This window comes from Chrysochloris asiatica, unplaced genomic scaffold, assembly GCF_000296735.1.
Source record: "Chrysochloris asiatica unplaced genomic scaffold, ChrAsi1.0 scaffold00096, whole genome shotgun sequence".
Taxonomy (NCBI): domain Eukaryota; kingdom Metazoa; phylum Chordata; class Mammalia; order Afrosoricida; family Chrysochloridae; genus Chrysochloris; species Chrysochloris asiatica.
The window spans coordinates 10,723,078-10,738,106 of NW_006408614.1; the positions used below are offsets into that span (position 1 = coordinate 10,723,078).

At 49.7% G+C, this 15,029-nt stretch overlaps 1 pseudogene; it reads left to right on the forward strand.

The window, feature by feature from the left end:
* Positions 1-386: 386 nt before the first annotated feature.
* Positions 387-12,554, forward strand: LOC102841743 (annotated as a pseudogene).
* The last annotated feature ends 2,475 nt before the right edge of the window (positions 12,555-15,029 follow it).

Below are 15,029 nucleotides of genomic sequence, written 5' to 3' on the forward strand. Positions count from 1 at the left end.
AAAGTAGTTCTCTCCAGGCGACACGGTACCATTGAGCATCTTTTCTGTGACTATTATGTGCTATTTCTTTAATAACATTTCTAATGTAAGTAATGAAATCTTCAATGGGAACATACCTTTGACTAGTATGATCTTGTTTGACCAGTACTTGTTCATTTGGGTAAAGGGTGGCAAAACTGGATGAAGAAAGTTGTCCATGGAGGTTGAGAGGAATACTCTGGAGATAACCTCAGAACTCAACGGCAGGAGAAAGCTTGTGTACCACACATTGAGCTGTAGGAAACGGTGGCCTCACATGACTTCTCCCCTGGGTGCTTTGGTGATCTGTCAGTGGGAGGTTGATGTCATGGTTAGCCCAGTGAGTCCCTTCTGAGTCCCATCCCAACATGTGTAAGTGCATCTCCAGCCACATCGGTCAGGCTGGTGTCCAGAATGCCAATGCCAACTGGGAGTTCTACTGTCTGTAACGCAACATCCAGTCCAACGCACTAGATGCCAAGTGACAAGCTCATTGGGGTTGAGATGACTTCTTCAACACCTGCTTCAGGGAGACAGATGGTGGCAAGCATGTGCCCAGAGCAGTGTTTGAAGACCTGGAACTCACAGGCATTGATGAAGTTTGCCCTGGCACCTACTACCAACTCTTCCATACTGAATAGCTCATCAAAGGCAAGGAAGATGCTACCAAGAGCTGTGCCTGTCAGCACTACACCATCTGCAAGGAGATCATGGACCTTGTCTTGGACAGAATCTGCTGACCATTGCACTGGTCTTCAGGGTTTTCTGGCTTTCTCCATAGCCTTGTGGGGGAACTGGCTCTGCGTCCACATCCCTGCTGATGGAACGCCTCTCGATTGATCATGGCTAGAAGTCCAAACTAGAGTTCCCCATTGCCTCCTAGGTTTCCACAGCTGTAGTTCAGCTCTATACCTCCATCCTCACCCCCCACACCACCCTTGGAGAACTCAGATTGTGTTTTCATGGTAGACAATGAGGCAATATAGGGCATCTGTTGCAGAGATCTCGATCTTGAGCACCCAGCCAACGTATACTAACCCAAGCAGACTGATCATTCACATGGTGTCCTCCATCACTGCTTCCCTCAGACTCCATGGTGCTCTGAATGGCAATCTGACAGAACTCCAGACCAACCCAGCGCCCTATGCCTGCATCCACTTCCTTCTGGCCACATACGCCCCGGGCCATCTCAGTTGAGAGAGCTTACCATGAACACTTTTATTGCTAAGTGCCATCAAGTCATTTCCGACTCATAGAGACCTTGTATAGGGTTTCCCAGGAGCGACTGGTGGGTTTGAAGTGCCTACCTTGTGGTCCAGTGCATTATCCTGTCCACACTAGGACACCTGGCTGTAGCAGAAATTACTAATGCTTGCTTTGAGCTAGCCAACCAGATGGTGAACTATGACCCGCACCATGGTAGACACATGGCTTGCTCCTGTTGTACCATGGCGACATGGTTCCCAAAGATGCCAGTACAGCCATTGACACCACTAAGACCAAGTGCAGCACCCAGCTCATGGAATGGTGCCCACTGGCTTCAAGGTACCAGCCTCCCACTGTGGTACCTGACGGAGACCTGGCCAAGGTACAACTAGCTGTGTGCATGCTGAGCAACTTCACAGCTGCTGCTGAGGCGTGAGGCCTTCTGGACCACAAATCACAAGTTTGACCTGATGTGTGTTCCTTTGTTCCTTGATACACGAGTGAGGAGGTGGAGGAAGGAGAGTTTTCTGAGGCCCGTGAGGTCAGGCTGCTCTTGAGAAGGACTATGAGGAAGCTGTAGCAGACAGAGTTGGTGGAGAGGAAGAGGGTGGCATTGTGCATCTCACCATCTTGACACTCTTATTTCTGTTGTAAAACTGTCTGGTGGGCCTTCACTGGCAATAAAAGGGATGTTTCCTTCTAAAAGTAAGAAGAAATGGTGGTTGAAATTGTGAAATGTAGGTTTCAAAAGAACTTCCAGACAGCAGGAAAAAGCCAGGCTGGAGTTTGTGAATCCAATTAGCATCTCCGAAGTTTTTATAGACCCCCAGTTTTCTGTAATAGAAATATTGGGTAGGTCTATATTTAGAAAAGATATCATAAAACGTGTCCCTTCTTGGAAGGCCTTCTAGCCTTCCTGCACTTCCCGCTCTGTGCCCCCCATCTCCCCCTGCCCCCCACATTGTGCTCAGCTCTAGGGTCCTGAGGTTTCAGCTGGGCTGAGTCCCCAGCAGGAACACATGTTCAAGTAGCTGATTTTCGGATTGGGTCTGTCTGTTTGGGAGAACGTGGTTTCCTGGGGGTTAAGTGTAAGCTTCAGATTCTTCTGTTCAACTTGGCAAATGTCCGCATTTGCTGTCACCGGCCATCAGCCTTGGCTGCCCGCCTGGCCCCATGCTGACATTCTTCTAAGCAATGGCAAATAGCAGTGCGCTTGCATTCAGAATGGCTTCTGCCAAGACTAGCAGGGTGGTCAAGAGCACGTCTGGGGTGGTTCATTGATGGGCCAGGTGTGGAGTGCCCCACTGGGTGCCAGGGCACAGTGTCATGAGGGGCTGGGGACCTGAGGGTGGTGGTGTTGTGGGCTGGGGCTCTGGCCACGGGCAGGCAGGTCCCCTCCCACGTGTGGGTCCAAGCCACCATGCAGCAGCAGCCGGCTCCCCCAGTTACATTGATTCCCAGGGCTCCTACCCCCACTGCAGGCTCTGTGCCCATAAGCGGGGTGACAGCAGGTGTCCTTGTGCACCCCGAGCATCCATGTGGAGACTTCCAAACATGAAAAACAGGCAGCTGGCCTCTGGTTCGCTTCTGGAGCCTTTGAATTAGCGACTTGCCCACCAAGAACGACTTTCGAGCGGCTGTGCCGTGTAGCAGAGATGGTTCAGATCCGAATCTAGATTACTCCCAGAAAATGCAAAGCGTCTGGTGATCCGGCGAGTAGGCCTTTCCAGACCTTGTGGCAGGACCCACATGGTCCCCTAGTCAACAAAGAGCACATGTTAGCTGATGAAGGGAAGAGTGTTGCCGGGTGTGTGTTTGGGTTGCTTTAGGAGAACCTAGGAGAGGTGTGGACAAAGTGAGGCTGGGACAAGGTGCCAGTGAAGGGGTCTGACCTGGACACTGGGTCAGCCCTGTGGTGCTGTGAAGGACTTGAAAGCAGGAGCATGTAAGCCCTCCTGTCCTCCTGGGTGGTGCAAACACCTAAGTGCATGGCTGCTAACTGAATGGTTGCTGGTTCAAACCCAGCCAGAGGCATCTCAGAAGATAGGTCTAGTGGTCTGCTTCAAAGAGATCCGTACCTTGAAAACTCCGTGGCCACAGTTCCACTCTGACACACATGGGGGTGTTTTGAATCAGGAGACTGTCCTGCTATATTTGGGCTACTCTTCAGAGGGGCTAAGCAGTTCTCAAGGCCCACTAGGGAGGTGACAGGGCATGGGTCTATGTGTGTCTCTTCATGCAGAAGGAGGAGAGCCTGGGAATGCAACAGGCAAGCAGGTTCTAGACGTGTCCCCAACTCAAACGCAATCCCTGAGTTCAGTTACAGAGCATAGCTCTGTGTCCTGGGGGTGGCAGGAAACGTAAAAGACCAAGACCCCACAGCTCTCATGGAACTTTTATCTTAGGGAGGGGATAGGAGTGGGGAGGATTGGGTCAACAAATATATTTTCATATTTAAAAAAAAATTCTTGCCTGGAATTCTAAGCAAAAGAATCCCCCCTGCATGGAGTTGATTACGACTCATGGAGCGCTCTGTAGGTCAGAGGAGAAGTACTCATACAGTCTCCAAGGCTGCCATATTTACGGAAGCCCCTGCAGAGCGGCTGGTGGGTTAGACCCACCGACCTTTCAGTTACTGCTTAATCCACGGCGCTACCAGGGCTGTTGGAATTCTACCCTTTCTTTTTGAACAATTATCTTGTTGCTGCTGTAAGAATGCTGATAACAGCTTTGTTACCAGTTTCCAAAGGGATTCCAAGACTATGGAGTCTTCTTGAAACCAAATGACAGACATTTTTTTTATAAGTAAGTAGACTGTTGTTCATTTTCAAAGACACCACAGTCCTGAAAGCCCTGTGGACAGGCAGGTGGCAAAGGTGTTGCCATGGGCATCTGAAATAGTTCAGGTTTTATGCCAACTCGACTGGGCCAGGACCCTTGGTAGTTTAGTAGTTTAAAGATGTAGTAATCTCCCAGTATGAGATCTATTAGAATATAATCACACCCATGATCGGATGTGATTATCTTATGCATTGTAAATTCTCATTTCTATGATGTTAATGATTAGGATGCATCTTGAGCCGATCTGTTTTGAGACATAAAATGCACATCATTGTCAAAAAACAGAGCACCTTTCGGGCCCGGGGTCCTCCCTTTCCATTAGCCCTTGGCTGTGATTGGACATTCCAGTACTCCTGACACTGAGGAGATGACACTCCAAACCAGAGCTAAGGCTGCCATTAAAAAAAAAAAAAAAAAAAAAATCTCCGTTCCAGGAACTGCAGATATTTTTAACCGACACAGGCATCAACGGCTGCTGGGATGGACAGGCGCACTAGAGGGCAGATGTGGGGTGTAGACGCAGACCAGCACCACCTGACTCCCCTCAGTGTCCTCAGTTCACCAGCCAGGTAGGCTTACTCCTTCTCGCTATCTTCTAGAAAGATCCTGCTAGCTTTCCCCTGAAAGCTAAAGGGGCTTCCACACAACCTTCCTCAGTTCAAAGCCCTCCAGAGTAGCCCACCCTCACAGCACTCAATTAATGCTGCCTGCCATTCCTGGTGGAAGGTACCAAGGAGGCAAGAAAGGGACTCTTACTTCTTTAGATGTCTGTCTGTGCTCTCAAAATGCATCCCTGTATGGCTGAAGATCCCAGAGCAAGGATTTCACTGTTGTTCAGCCAGCATTGAACTTCTAGGATTTCTAGAATGTCTACGACTTCTACTCCTGGTACTGCCTTCTGGGACCTCTAGTACTTCCTTTTGACATCCTTCTGGTTTTTCTAGTACTTTCTTCTGGTACTTCTAGTGCTAGTCTTGAACTCTGCTCCATTCCTACCTCCAGTTACCATAGTGCCCATCTCTCTTCCTTGACAGGAGACCCCTGAAGGCAGGGTCTGAGACTGGTTCCCCTGGAACACCCACACCTCTTAAGTGTTGGCCTTCCCCTGAGTGGGTGACATCTCTTCAGAAAACTCAACTCTGTGAGTACCAGGCCAGATTACAATAACCAAGGACTTCAAGGTGGGTGTTTCAAACAACAGAAATGGACTTTTGCTCACATTTCTGAGGTCAGAAGACCAAAAAGAAGCTATACACGGTCATAGTCTCTCTGAAGGCTCCAGGGATGAACCCTTCCCTGCTTCTTCCAGCGTCCTGTGAGTTTTGGCAGTGTTACTCCAGTCTGTGCCTCAGTTGTCACACAGGTGCCTTTCGGTGTTTGTCTGTGCCTAGTCTGCTTACAAGGATACTTGCCATTGGATTTAGGGCCCACCCTAAATCTAGGATGGTTTTACCATGAAATCCTTCACTAATCACTTCTGCAAAGACCCCATTTTCGAACATGGTCACATTCAGAAGTGTTGGGTGGTTGGGACTTGAACACGTAGAATGTGTTGCCAAGCGTACACTTTGGCGCTTTTGCACACACTGCTGCTTCTCGGGACTCCCTTTCTTGCTGCTTTCTTTGCTGGCAAAGACACTCTTCCAACATCAGGAGATGGGTTGTGTTTAGTTTGAAGCAGCCCCGAGTGTCCTCTCTCCTGGTTTGCCAGCTTCCCTTTCAGTCAGGGGAGACCATGTGAGTCGGTCTGACCAATGATGCTGTGTGTGCTGAGGGATTTCTGGGAAAGTTTTTGCTTTCCTTATAAAAGGGGACAGGTAGGCATAGTCCATTGTCACTTCTCCTTTCTTCTTACTTTGAATGTGAATGTGATGTCTGGTTCTGCCACAGCCATCTGCAATCATGAAGAAGTGAACATGAAGACAACAGCTAATTTGGGATGGTTGATGAAAATAGCAGAGAACATCTTCTTCTCTGAAGGAAATCACTGAGCAGCCATGTCTGCTTCTGGGGTTCCAGTTCAGTGAGAAGCTAGGTCCTGCAGTGGAGAAGTCTAGTTGTTCACCAAAATGGTTCCCTGCTTTCTGGAGACTACATTTCCCACCCACCTTTGCAGCTTGGTATGATCATGTGACTGTGTTCTAGCCAATGGAGCATCTACTGTGTCAGAGTCATTGTACGTTTTGAGGTATATTCTTGTGGTCAGTGACATGTTTGCAGGCGCTTCTCTGTATGCACACGTACCTCCGTGGGAGAGGATTTCAGAAAAAGCCTTCCGGAAACATGGCATGTGGGTGGTGTCTAACCTCTCCTGACTTCACAAAGTGGGAGAAGACTCATGGTCAATACCCATGAGGTGGAGGCCAGACCTGCATCCACACCCTAACCTTTTCAGGGATTCTGACACCAACTGTCCTCCCCGCCCCCCTGTGGCATTCTCTGTTTCTCTGCTGGGTTTGAGAATTCACTGCAGTGGCGAATACTCACGACTACAGGCTTTAGTAGCCAAGTGAACAAGTTACAGTTTGATCAGCAGTGTTTCAGGATGTGGTTCACCCATCAGGACTGCCTCTTCTCAGTCAGGCCCACAGGCACACCTCTCTCTGGACATTGGCCTCTAGTCACATGGCCACACTCCTCTTCCTCACTGAACCCTAGACTGGCCCCCTGCTTCTTAGGAGCTCTTGTGATACTTGCTCTTTGCTCTTGCTCTTAGAGTGTGGTGGTCAAGAGCCCCTGCCCAGGGGTTAGCATGCCCAGACTTGGTCTGTGCTACTTTAACTTCACTCAACCCCATTCTGGTGGTTGCTTTGGTATGCTCCTTCTATATTGTCTGAGGACTTGGCCTGTCTGCTGTGGGGAGCCTTCCGGAAGGAAGTTATGATGAGATGAAGATAATTTAATTCAGGGAAGAGTATTGTAATTTGGGATTGCTCTGGAGTGAGAAGGATTTCCTAGGCTGTAAATCTTTACGGAAGCCGACTGCATCATCATCTTACTTAATCCCTCGAAGTAGCTGGTGGGTTCGAACCGCAGCCCAACGTTTAACCTATTGCTGCACCAAGGCATCACAGTGGTGGCTTACCTTGTCGCTCCAGAAAGGTCCCAAGTTACAACATCCTCCTTTGAATAGTATCTTCACGCCATCATTGCTTCCCTCCTGAGGGAGGTGCAGAGTGAGGTCCAGGGCCCAAGGTCACATAACCAGAGATGGGACCTGGTGTTTTTAACCTCCAGTTGCTCTGCATAAAGTGGAGGGTGTGTGTTGCAGTCCTTGACTTGTTTCTGCTCAATAAGTGACAAGTAGCACTTCTGTGGGGGTCAGCTACTGGAAGAAATGTCCACAGGCAAGCCCAGGTTAGGACCAAACAGAAACCCCTCACTCTTCCTCAGTACCGTGGCAGCAACCGAAGAAGAGAGGGACAAAAGGAAGTTGAGCAGCCATACCCTCGGAGTTGAGCCTTCAAGCTCAACTGTTAATTCTTGGTAATAATCCCTTACAAATCCAATCAGAGCTGTTTCCCGGGTAAAATCAACAGAACACAGTCCTTTCTGGTCCGGGATCCATGAAATCTCTCCCTCTCACTTTTCTCCCCCCAGTTTTAAGAACCAGGTTTCAAATGGTCTCAATAAAAGATTTAAATATATCTCATGCAGGGTGCAAATAAATATTTGAGTATAATTGAAAGAATGCAGAGAATTGTAAAAAGTTATAGAAGTTTTACTTCTGATTGGCCCAGACTGAATAAAGACCGGTTTGATGTACTGAAATTTATAGATGTGCAAAGCCAACTCGTTGGCTTGGAGCGAGGCTGTTAATGTTGTAATGATGTTTAAATGCTGACAAACGAGCTGCATGTGGCTACCTTCAGCACTGAGAAGAGGGTCAGGAGAGTTTGAAGCTCTGCCTGTCTCAAGTTCCCCATCCCTCTTCTTTTCACCCATGAGCAGGTTACAGAACAGAGGAGACTGCATGTCTGGGAGGGTCAGGCTTGCATGTCGCCCATCTGTGAGGTGTAGGCATCAAGAGAGCGGGGCTGCTGCTTAGTTTTCACTCTTGCACTAATTATGGACTTTCTCATTAAAATAACAAGGACCATGTCTGCTAGGAACTCCTACATGTGGTTTTACTTTGCTTGGCCGATGGAAACCACATGTAAGATCTATCCCTTTCTTTTTTCCCTCCAAAATGCCAGTGGAGAATCTGGTCCAGGGGTCTGTTGAGCACTGAGCAGAGGCCTGGGCGAGCCCACCCCCCAGCTGAGAATGGGCTTCCTTTGTCCAGGCACCCCCCCGCCAACCCTGGCTTGGGAGGCAGCTGCTGAGAAGTGGGGGGCTCATTGGAACCTTCTGATTTATCACTCATGGCTCCTGGTCTCCAGGTCTCTTCTCTCTGCTTGCTGGCTGGCGGGGCGCGTTTTCCCAGGGCAGGCGTAATCCAAGCAGGCCCGAGTGGTTATTTATAAACTCTCCCGAATGCCAAAGCCCGTGAACGAGCCATCCCTCCAGTTTACAGGAACAGTCAAAGTGCTCTGAACATATTTTCGGCATAACTCATCACTTTGAAGATGGGTCCAAATTTTTGTTCACATTTATTGACAGGAAGTTGTTTTTCAAAGCACAAATCAGCAGGCGGGCCGAGCGCCAAGTAGCTCCAGCACCTTCTCAAACTGGTGGTGCTTTCTTGGCTCATAAATTGTGTTTGGCCTTCCACCCGCCTTCCCCTCACCTTTTTCCGTCTAGATTTGCCTGGAGGTCAAACATTACTTTGGCCTTTCGTGGGATTTCTCCCCACCCCTTTTCAGCTTCATTTTTTTTTTTTAAGGGAAAAGCCATTTATTGGAATTGTTAAAAGTTCCTTTCCTTTCTTAATAGCTTCACAGATTTTAAGGGCTTGCCCAAACCTTCCCCTTCCTTAGTGGATGCTCATGGAGAACACTGAAAGGACTGGACTCTACTTGGCTGAGCCTTCTCTTACCCATTCCTCTGTGGGAGCAGACCTGGATGCCACAGGCTGTGACAAGGGAATTGTCCCCTTGGAGTCATTCCCTTCCCTGACCTCTGCTCAGCCGTGAAGCTGGGATGCTAACCAAGGTTCCAAGGTTTCATGGGACTGAGGAGCCGTTGATCAGGATCTCCCAGGGCACTTTTCTGGGTCCTCTCCTCACCCTACATGCACTCACCGGGGAACCCCAGGCTTGGTAGTGACCTGGATATCCGTAATCCTGGGCCTCTTTGAGCTTCAGACACGTCCATTTCTCGATAGTACAGCTCACAGGATGCAGGCGTTCTGGAACCATCCAGTCCTGTCATGGGCTCCTCACCTCTCCTATAGTCTCAGCACTCACTCAGCCAGACACCTAGGTGTCATCTCATATCCTTCCCCGGTCACCACGTTTCCTCGAGAGGAATCCCTCTTCTCCAAACCCTCTACCACTGCCTGCTTTCGACCCTCATTGGACCTTGGGCACGTCATCTTCTCTGTGCTTCAACTTCCTTGTCTGTAAACTGGGGTAATACCAGTACTGATTGGAGTGGGTGGTGACAAATATTTATGAATTGGTATTGGTAAAGCGCCGAGGACAGCACTTATAGCTTTCTCCCCAGATTCCTGGTTATCTCTCACCACAAGCCAGTCCGGCCCTCACACAGTAATGAAAGACCTTTTGAAATGAAACCAAGTCTTGCCTTTCTCATGCTAGAAATCTCTTAATCGCCCTCTTTCTCCAGGAGGGTGGCCCCTGGACCCCCAGGGAGGTTTGCAGGCTTCATGATTTCAAGTCCATGGTCAGTCTGTAGGCCCTCCACCATTGCTTACCCCACTCACCCCCACCTCCTAGGTTTGGTGATTTGCAGCTCTGGAAATTGGCCTTGATCTTTTCTTTTGCATCTTTAAGGAACCCTAGTGACTCTTTGGGTTAGACACTGGGCTGCTAACCATAAAGTTGGTGGTTCCAACCCACCAGTCACTCTGTGGAAGAAAGATGAGGCCATCTGCTCCTGTCATGATTGACAGTCTCGGAAACCCTGTGGGATGTTGAGTCTGAATGGAGACGAAGGCACTGAGGTTTTCCCCTGCTTCTTTCTCTTCTCCATGTTGTTGTTGGTGGTGTTGTCAAGCTGGTTCTGACTCATAGCAACCCTGTGCACAACAGAGTGAGATACTGCCCAGTCCCGCAACATCCTCACAATCGTTGTTAAGCCTGAATCCATTGTTGCTGTCACCACTGTGCCAATCCATCTCTTTGGTGGTCTTCCTCTTTTTCACTGACCCTCTACTTTACCGAGCATGATGTCCTTCTCCAGGGACTGTTCCTTCCTGACAATATGTCCAAAGTATGAGAGACCAAGTCTCGTCATCCTGGCTTCTAAGGAGCACTCTGGCTGTACTTCTTTCAACACAGACTTGTTTTTTTTGGCAACCCATGGCACTTTCAATATTCTCCTCCCACACCATAACCCAAATGCATGAATTCTTCTACGATCTTCCTTAGTCACTGTTCAACTTTCACATGCACATGAGGTTATTGAAAATACCAAGGCTTGGGTCAGGCACACCTTAGCCCTCAAACTGACATCTTTTTCTTGAAAATGTAAAAAAGGTCTTGTACAACAGATTTGCCTAATGCAATACGTCGTTTGATTTCTTGACTGCTGCTTCCATGAGTGTTGATGGTAGATCCAAGCAAAACGAAGTCTTTGACAACTTCAATCTTTTCTCCATTTATATTGGTGTTGTTTATTGGTCCAGTGGTGGATTTTTGTTTTCTTTACATTGAGGTACAACCCACACCGAAGGCTGTGGTCTTTGGTCTTTATAAGGTAACTGTCTTAACCTCAGCACCAGCATCTCTAGGAAGCTCTTGCTGCCCCTTCTATGCTCCTGCCACCCCGAGGCTCATCCCCACCCTTGAGTAGGCACACTTTGTAGGCAGTCTGTACCAGTGGTCATGAATGACTTGTTTAGGGAATGTTTAGACACAAAGCCTTATATTTTGAGATCCACAGTGAATAGCAAGCTTACCCTCACAGTAAGTGCTCAGCTAGCATACGTAGGGTGAATAGGACCCTCAGGTAAACTATGCGGCCTATAGGGATTAAAGGTGTTGGTCACGCCCTCACGGGGTCACTTTTCTGGGGGAATCTGACTGTTCAATGATGAGTCATTCCAATTTTGGAATTTTTAACCTTGGCAACAGTCAGAACATCAAAATGAACTGTCTGTGCATTAGTACAATTCTGAAGGTTGTGAAGCAGGGCACCATGGGAAGTTAGCTTTGCTGGGGCTGGAGGAGTGGAGTCAGGGAAACGAGAGAGGACAGAAACCGATCTCCTTTGCCTGTGATGGGTCCCTTCAGGGCACAGTCTGATGTATGGGGAGTTTAGGAGTTTGGGTTGGCATGTCCGCTGGAAAAGACATGGTTTCCTTCCCATGACTCTGTCTGTGAACGCTGTAGCTACTCGGGAAATGGTGATGTTGGGACCGTGAGGCAAGATGGTGGGCACTCCATGCGGTCAGACTGGGTGGGTTGGGTCCAGTTGCCACGAATCAGAGGAAACCCACGGCAGCAGGTTTGTTTATTTTGGGTTTTGGCTTGTTTGGAGTGGCTCAATCAGTTAAGCACTCATCTATGAATCCACCCAGGGGTACCTCAGAAGACAGGTTTGGTGATCTGCTTCCGAAAAGCCAGCTACTGAAAACCCTATGAGTACACACATGGGGTGTCTAGTTGTTGAGGCCCACTCCACCACAAGGGGTTTGGGTTGGGGGCTTGTTCCTTTGTATTTTCAAGAACCCTTGAGGCCCCCTCCCCACTCCCTGGCTGTGGATTCTAACTCACGCTGATGGCAGTCTATTGTGGGGGGGTCTAGTGTCTCCCCGTGTTTGGACCCATTTATCCCCAAGGGGCTGCTGGGCCCAGTGGTCAGCTCCTTTTTGGAGCTGCGACAGGCCTGGTCCCATAGCACGTCACTGGAAGGTGTCCTGAAGGGTGTGTGTGTGGGTCTCCTGGGCTGAGAACCTCAAACCCTGAATATGGAGCCATAGGCATGCCCCAGGACCGCCCCGCCTCAATGGGGGGTCTCTGTGCTGGCCTCTGAGGACCCCCTGTCTTCCCACGTCAGGGTTCCTGCTCCCCCTCTTGGCAGGCACAGTGTGGTGCCCCTCGGGTCCCTTTCATCACTTTGGGGGGGTGTTCCCTCCACATTCTCAGGTGGAAATGTTTAAGCCCAGCCCCAACACCGCCTTGGTCCCCCACCCGGTGCTGTGCCCACAAATGGGGCCCACATGTACCGAGGCCGGTGGGGGCCTGCGGGCCAAGAATGCGCAGGGCCCCTGGCGGCTGCCGAGGGGGCCATGCATGTGCCCTGGGCCGTGCTCGGCTGCAGACGCTGTTGGGGACCTATCAGGCGGGGCGCCCCTGCCAGATGCTGGGAAGTGGCGCTGGGACAAAGCGGGTGGTGACAGCGTGGGTGGGGTGGGCATCTGACAAGGTGTTCCCTCCTGGTTGGGGCCGGACTGGAGCCCTGTCAGCCCCAGGCCTCTGATCCCCATCTCCTGGCAAAAAAATTTGGGACTCCACCCTTTCTAGTGGGCCTGGTGCCCCTCGTTTCCCTGGGACGTCCCAGAAAGGTCACAATGGACCTGAGGACCTTACCTAGTGAGCTGGACTTGGCCTTTTCCTTTCCCCATGGCTCTCCTTGGGTATCTCCTGAAATGTCTTAAGAATTCACAACCTAGACAACACTGTGTCCGTTGTCATTAGATGATCCGAAATACCTCAGAAAAAGAACATTATCCCTGCATTCCAAGCTCTGAAGCTTTCTTCACTTTTCCTGTGTTCTGGACTTGAGTTTTCTGCTTTGGTTTGTAAGGGTCTGTTTAGCTCACTGGGGTGTTCCCTGATGGCGGGGAGGTGGCAGGGCACTTGGGTGTAAAACTGCTGAGTTTGAGCTTGAGAATGATGAGGGTGGAGAGGCAGGAAGCCTGACCTGGAGGCAGTGTGGTCAGTGCTCTGAGTCCTGGGTGTGACTCAGTCCTGCAGCCAGAGTTGTTGGTAAGTGCTGTCGAGTTGATCCGGACTCATAGCGACCCTGTATAGGGTTTCTGAGGAGCAGCTGGTGAGCCTGAACCACTCACTTTGTGGTTCAAATCGACCTCATGGTCAAGTGTTTATCTTACAGTGCTACAGCAGGCAGCCAGATTAGACAGTGCTAGTCACCGAGCGCAGGACTGGGACGGAGTCTGAGACTTTTCATACCCCAATCCTGCCCCTGTGGGGAGCGTGTAACTAAGCCAGGACCCATGAGTGCAGAAATCCTCAGAGACTGAAAGCACAGGCCCCTCCTGTTGTTCTTTAGGGTCTGTCCTGCGCAGGATGATCCAGTGACTGATGTCTGACTGATACCTGCTGCACCCCAGTTACCAGCCAAGCACCAGTTCTGATACTTCCCCATCAGCCCTTGCACACTCTGGCAGCCTTCCTCGTTGGTAGATCTGAGGTCTCTCACTTCTGCACCCCATGTCTGACTGTCTTGAATCCATGTTCTGTAGCTCTTCTGTGACCCATCTCTGGAGAAGAGTTCCCTGCTCGGGACAGTCCTGGCCTTGAGGCCATGGAGGTATGAAGAGGGTGGCTTGGTCTGGAGGTAGCTTCCTGTCTGCTCTGAGGCTGACTTCCTGTCTCTGGACTACACTTCCATTATGGAAGAGGAGAAAGAGCCAGGGAGCAATGACTCAAATAACAAAGCTTTGTTTCAGCGCTTTCTTCTGGAGGAGCAATCTCTGTCAGCTCATCACCCCAAATGGATTTGGTAAGATGGAGTTCATGGTACAATGAAACTCAGTCTTGCCAAATGCAGATGAAAGGCATGGTGAGTCACATCAACTCTCCATGACCTTGGCTGACACCTCTCTCTGCAACCTGGACAGCCGACACCACAGGTGCCAGCTCTAGACAGCTCCAGCAGGAATCCCCCAAGACCATGCAACTTCCAACTTCTTCCAGTCTCCCCATCTCGGACCCCCTTTGCCAATACTGGGACTCTGCATGCCTCTGCATTCCTGGTTTGTTTCCAAGCTCCAACAAGCTCTGTGGTATCTACTCTTGGCTAGCATCACTTAGAAATTGCACAAATCCCATTTTAGGACATGATTGGAAAGGCTGTTCAATTGAACATTTCACGTGACAAGCTCCTGCAGATAGTGTCTGAGCCACCGCAGCAGCAGGAGAACCAGGTATGATTCCCACTCTTACCAGGGTACATGCACACAGGGGGCTTTCTGCTAAAATGAGTCACGTTCTTTCTGGCTTTGTTGACAGCACAGTGTCGACCAGGGAAACTCACTTCATTAACCTCTTGAACCTCATTTCCTTCCTTTGTAGGAAGGTAAGAAGCCACTTCAGCACAGTGGTTAAGTGCTTGGCTGCTAACTAAAAGGTTGATGGTTCAAACTTAGCAGACACACCAGAGGAGAACAGTGAGGCAATCTGCTCCTGTAACGAGCCACAGTTCTGAAAACCCTACTAGGTCCTTCTACTCAGGCCCATAGTGTCGTGAGGACATGAAACGGACTCCACAGCAGTGGGCTAGGATGTAGTCAAGAAGCTGCTGTAAGACAGTCTGCGGTGGTGCTCTGGAAACTCTCAAAACACTGGATGGTGTTTTTAAATGCTTGTTATGGCCAAGTTGTGGGAATGACTGCTGATTACAGTTACCATGAAGTTGACTCCCACTCATGGTGCCCCGTGTGTGTCAGAGGAGGGCTGTGCTCACAGGGTTCTCAGTGGATGATTTTTCATAAGTAGATTCCACTCATGGTGCCCTCATGTGTGTCAGAAGATAACTGTGCTCCAGTTTTCCAGTGGTGCTGTGGGATAAAGCAGTGGACTGTAAGTCATTTTGAACCACAGGGTCACTGTGGGTCAGAACCTACTCGATGGCACTTTAACATTTTTCAATTC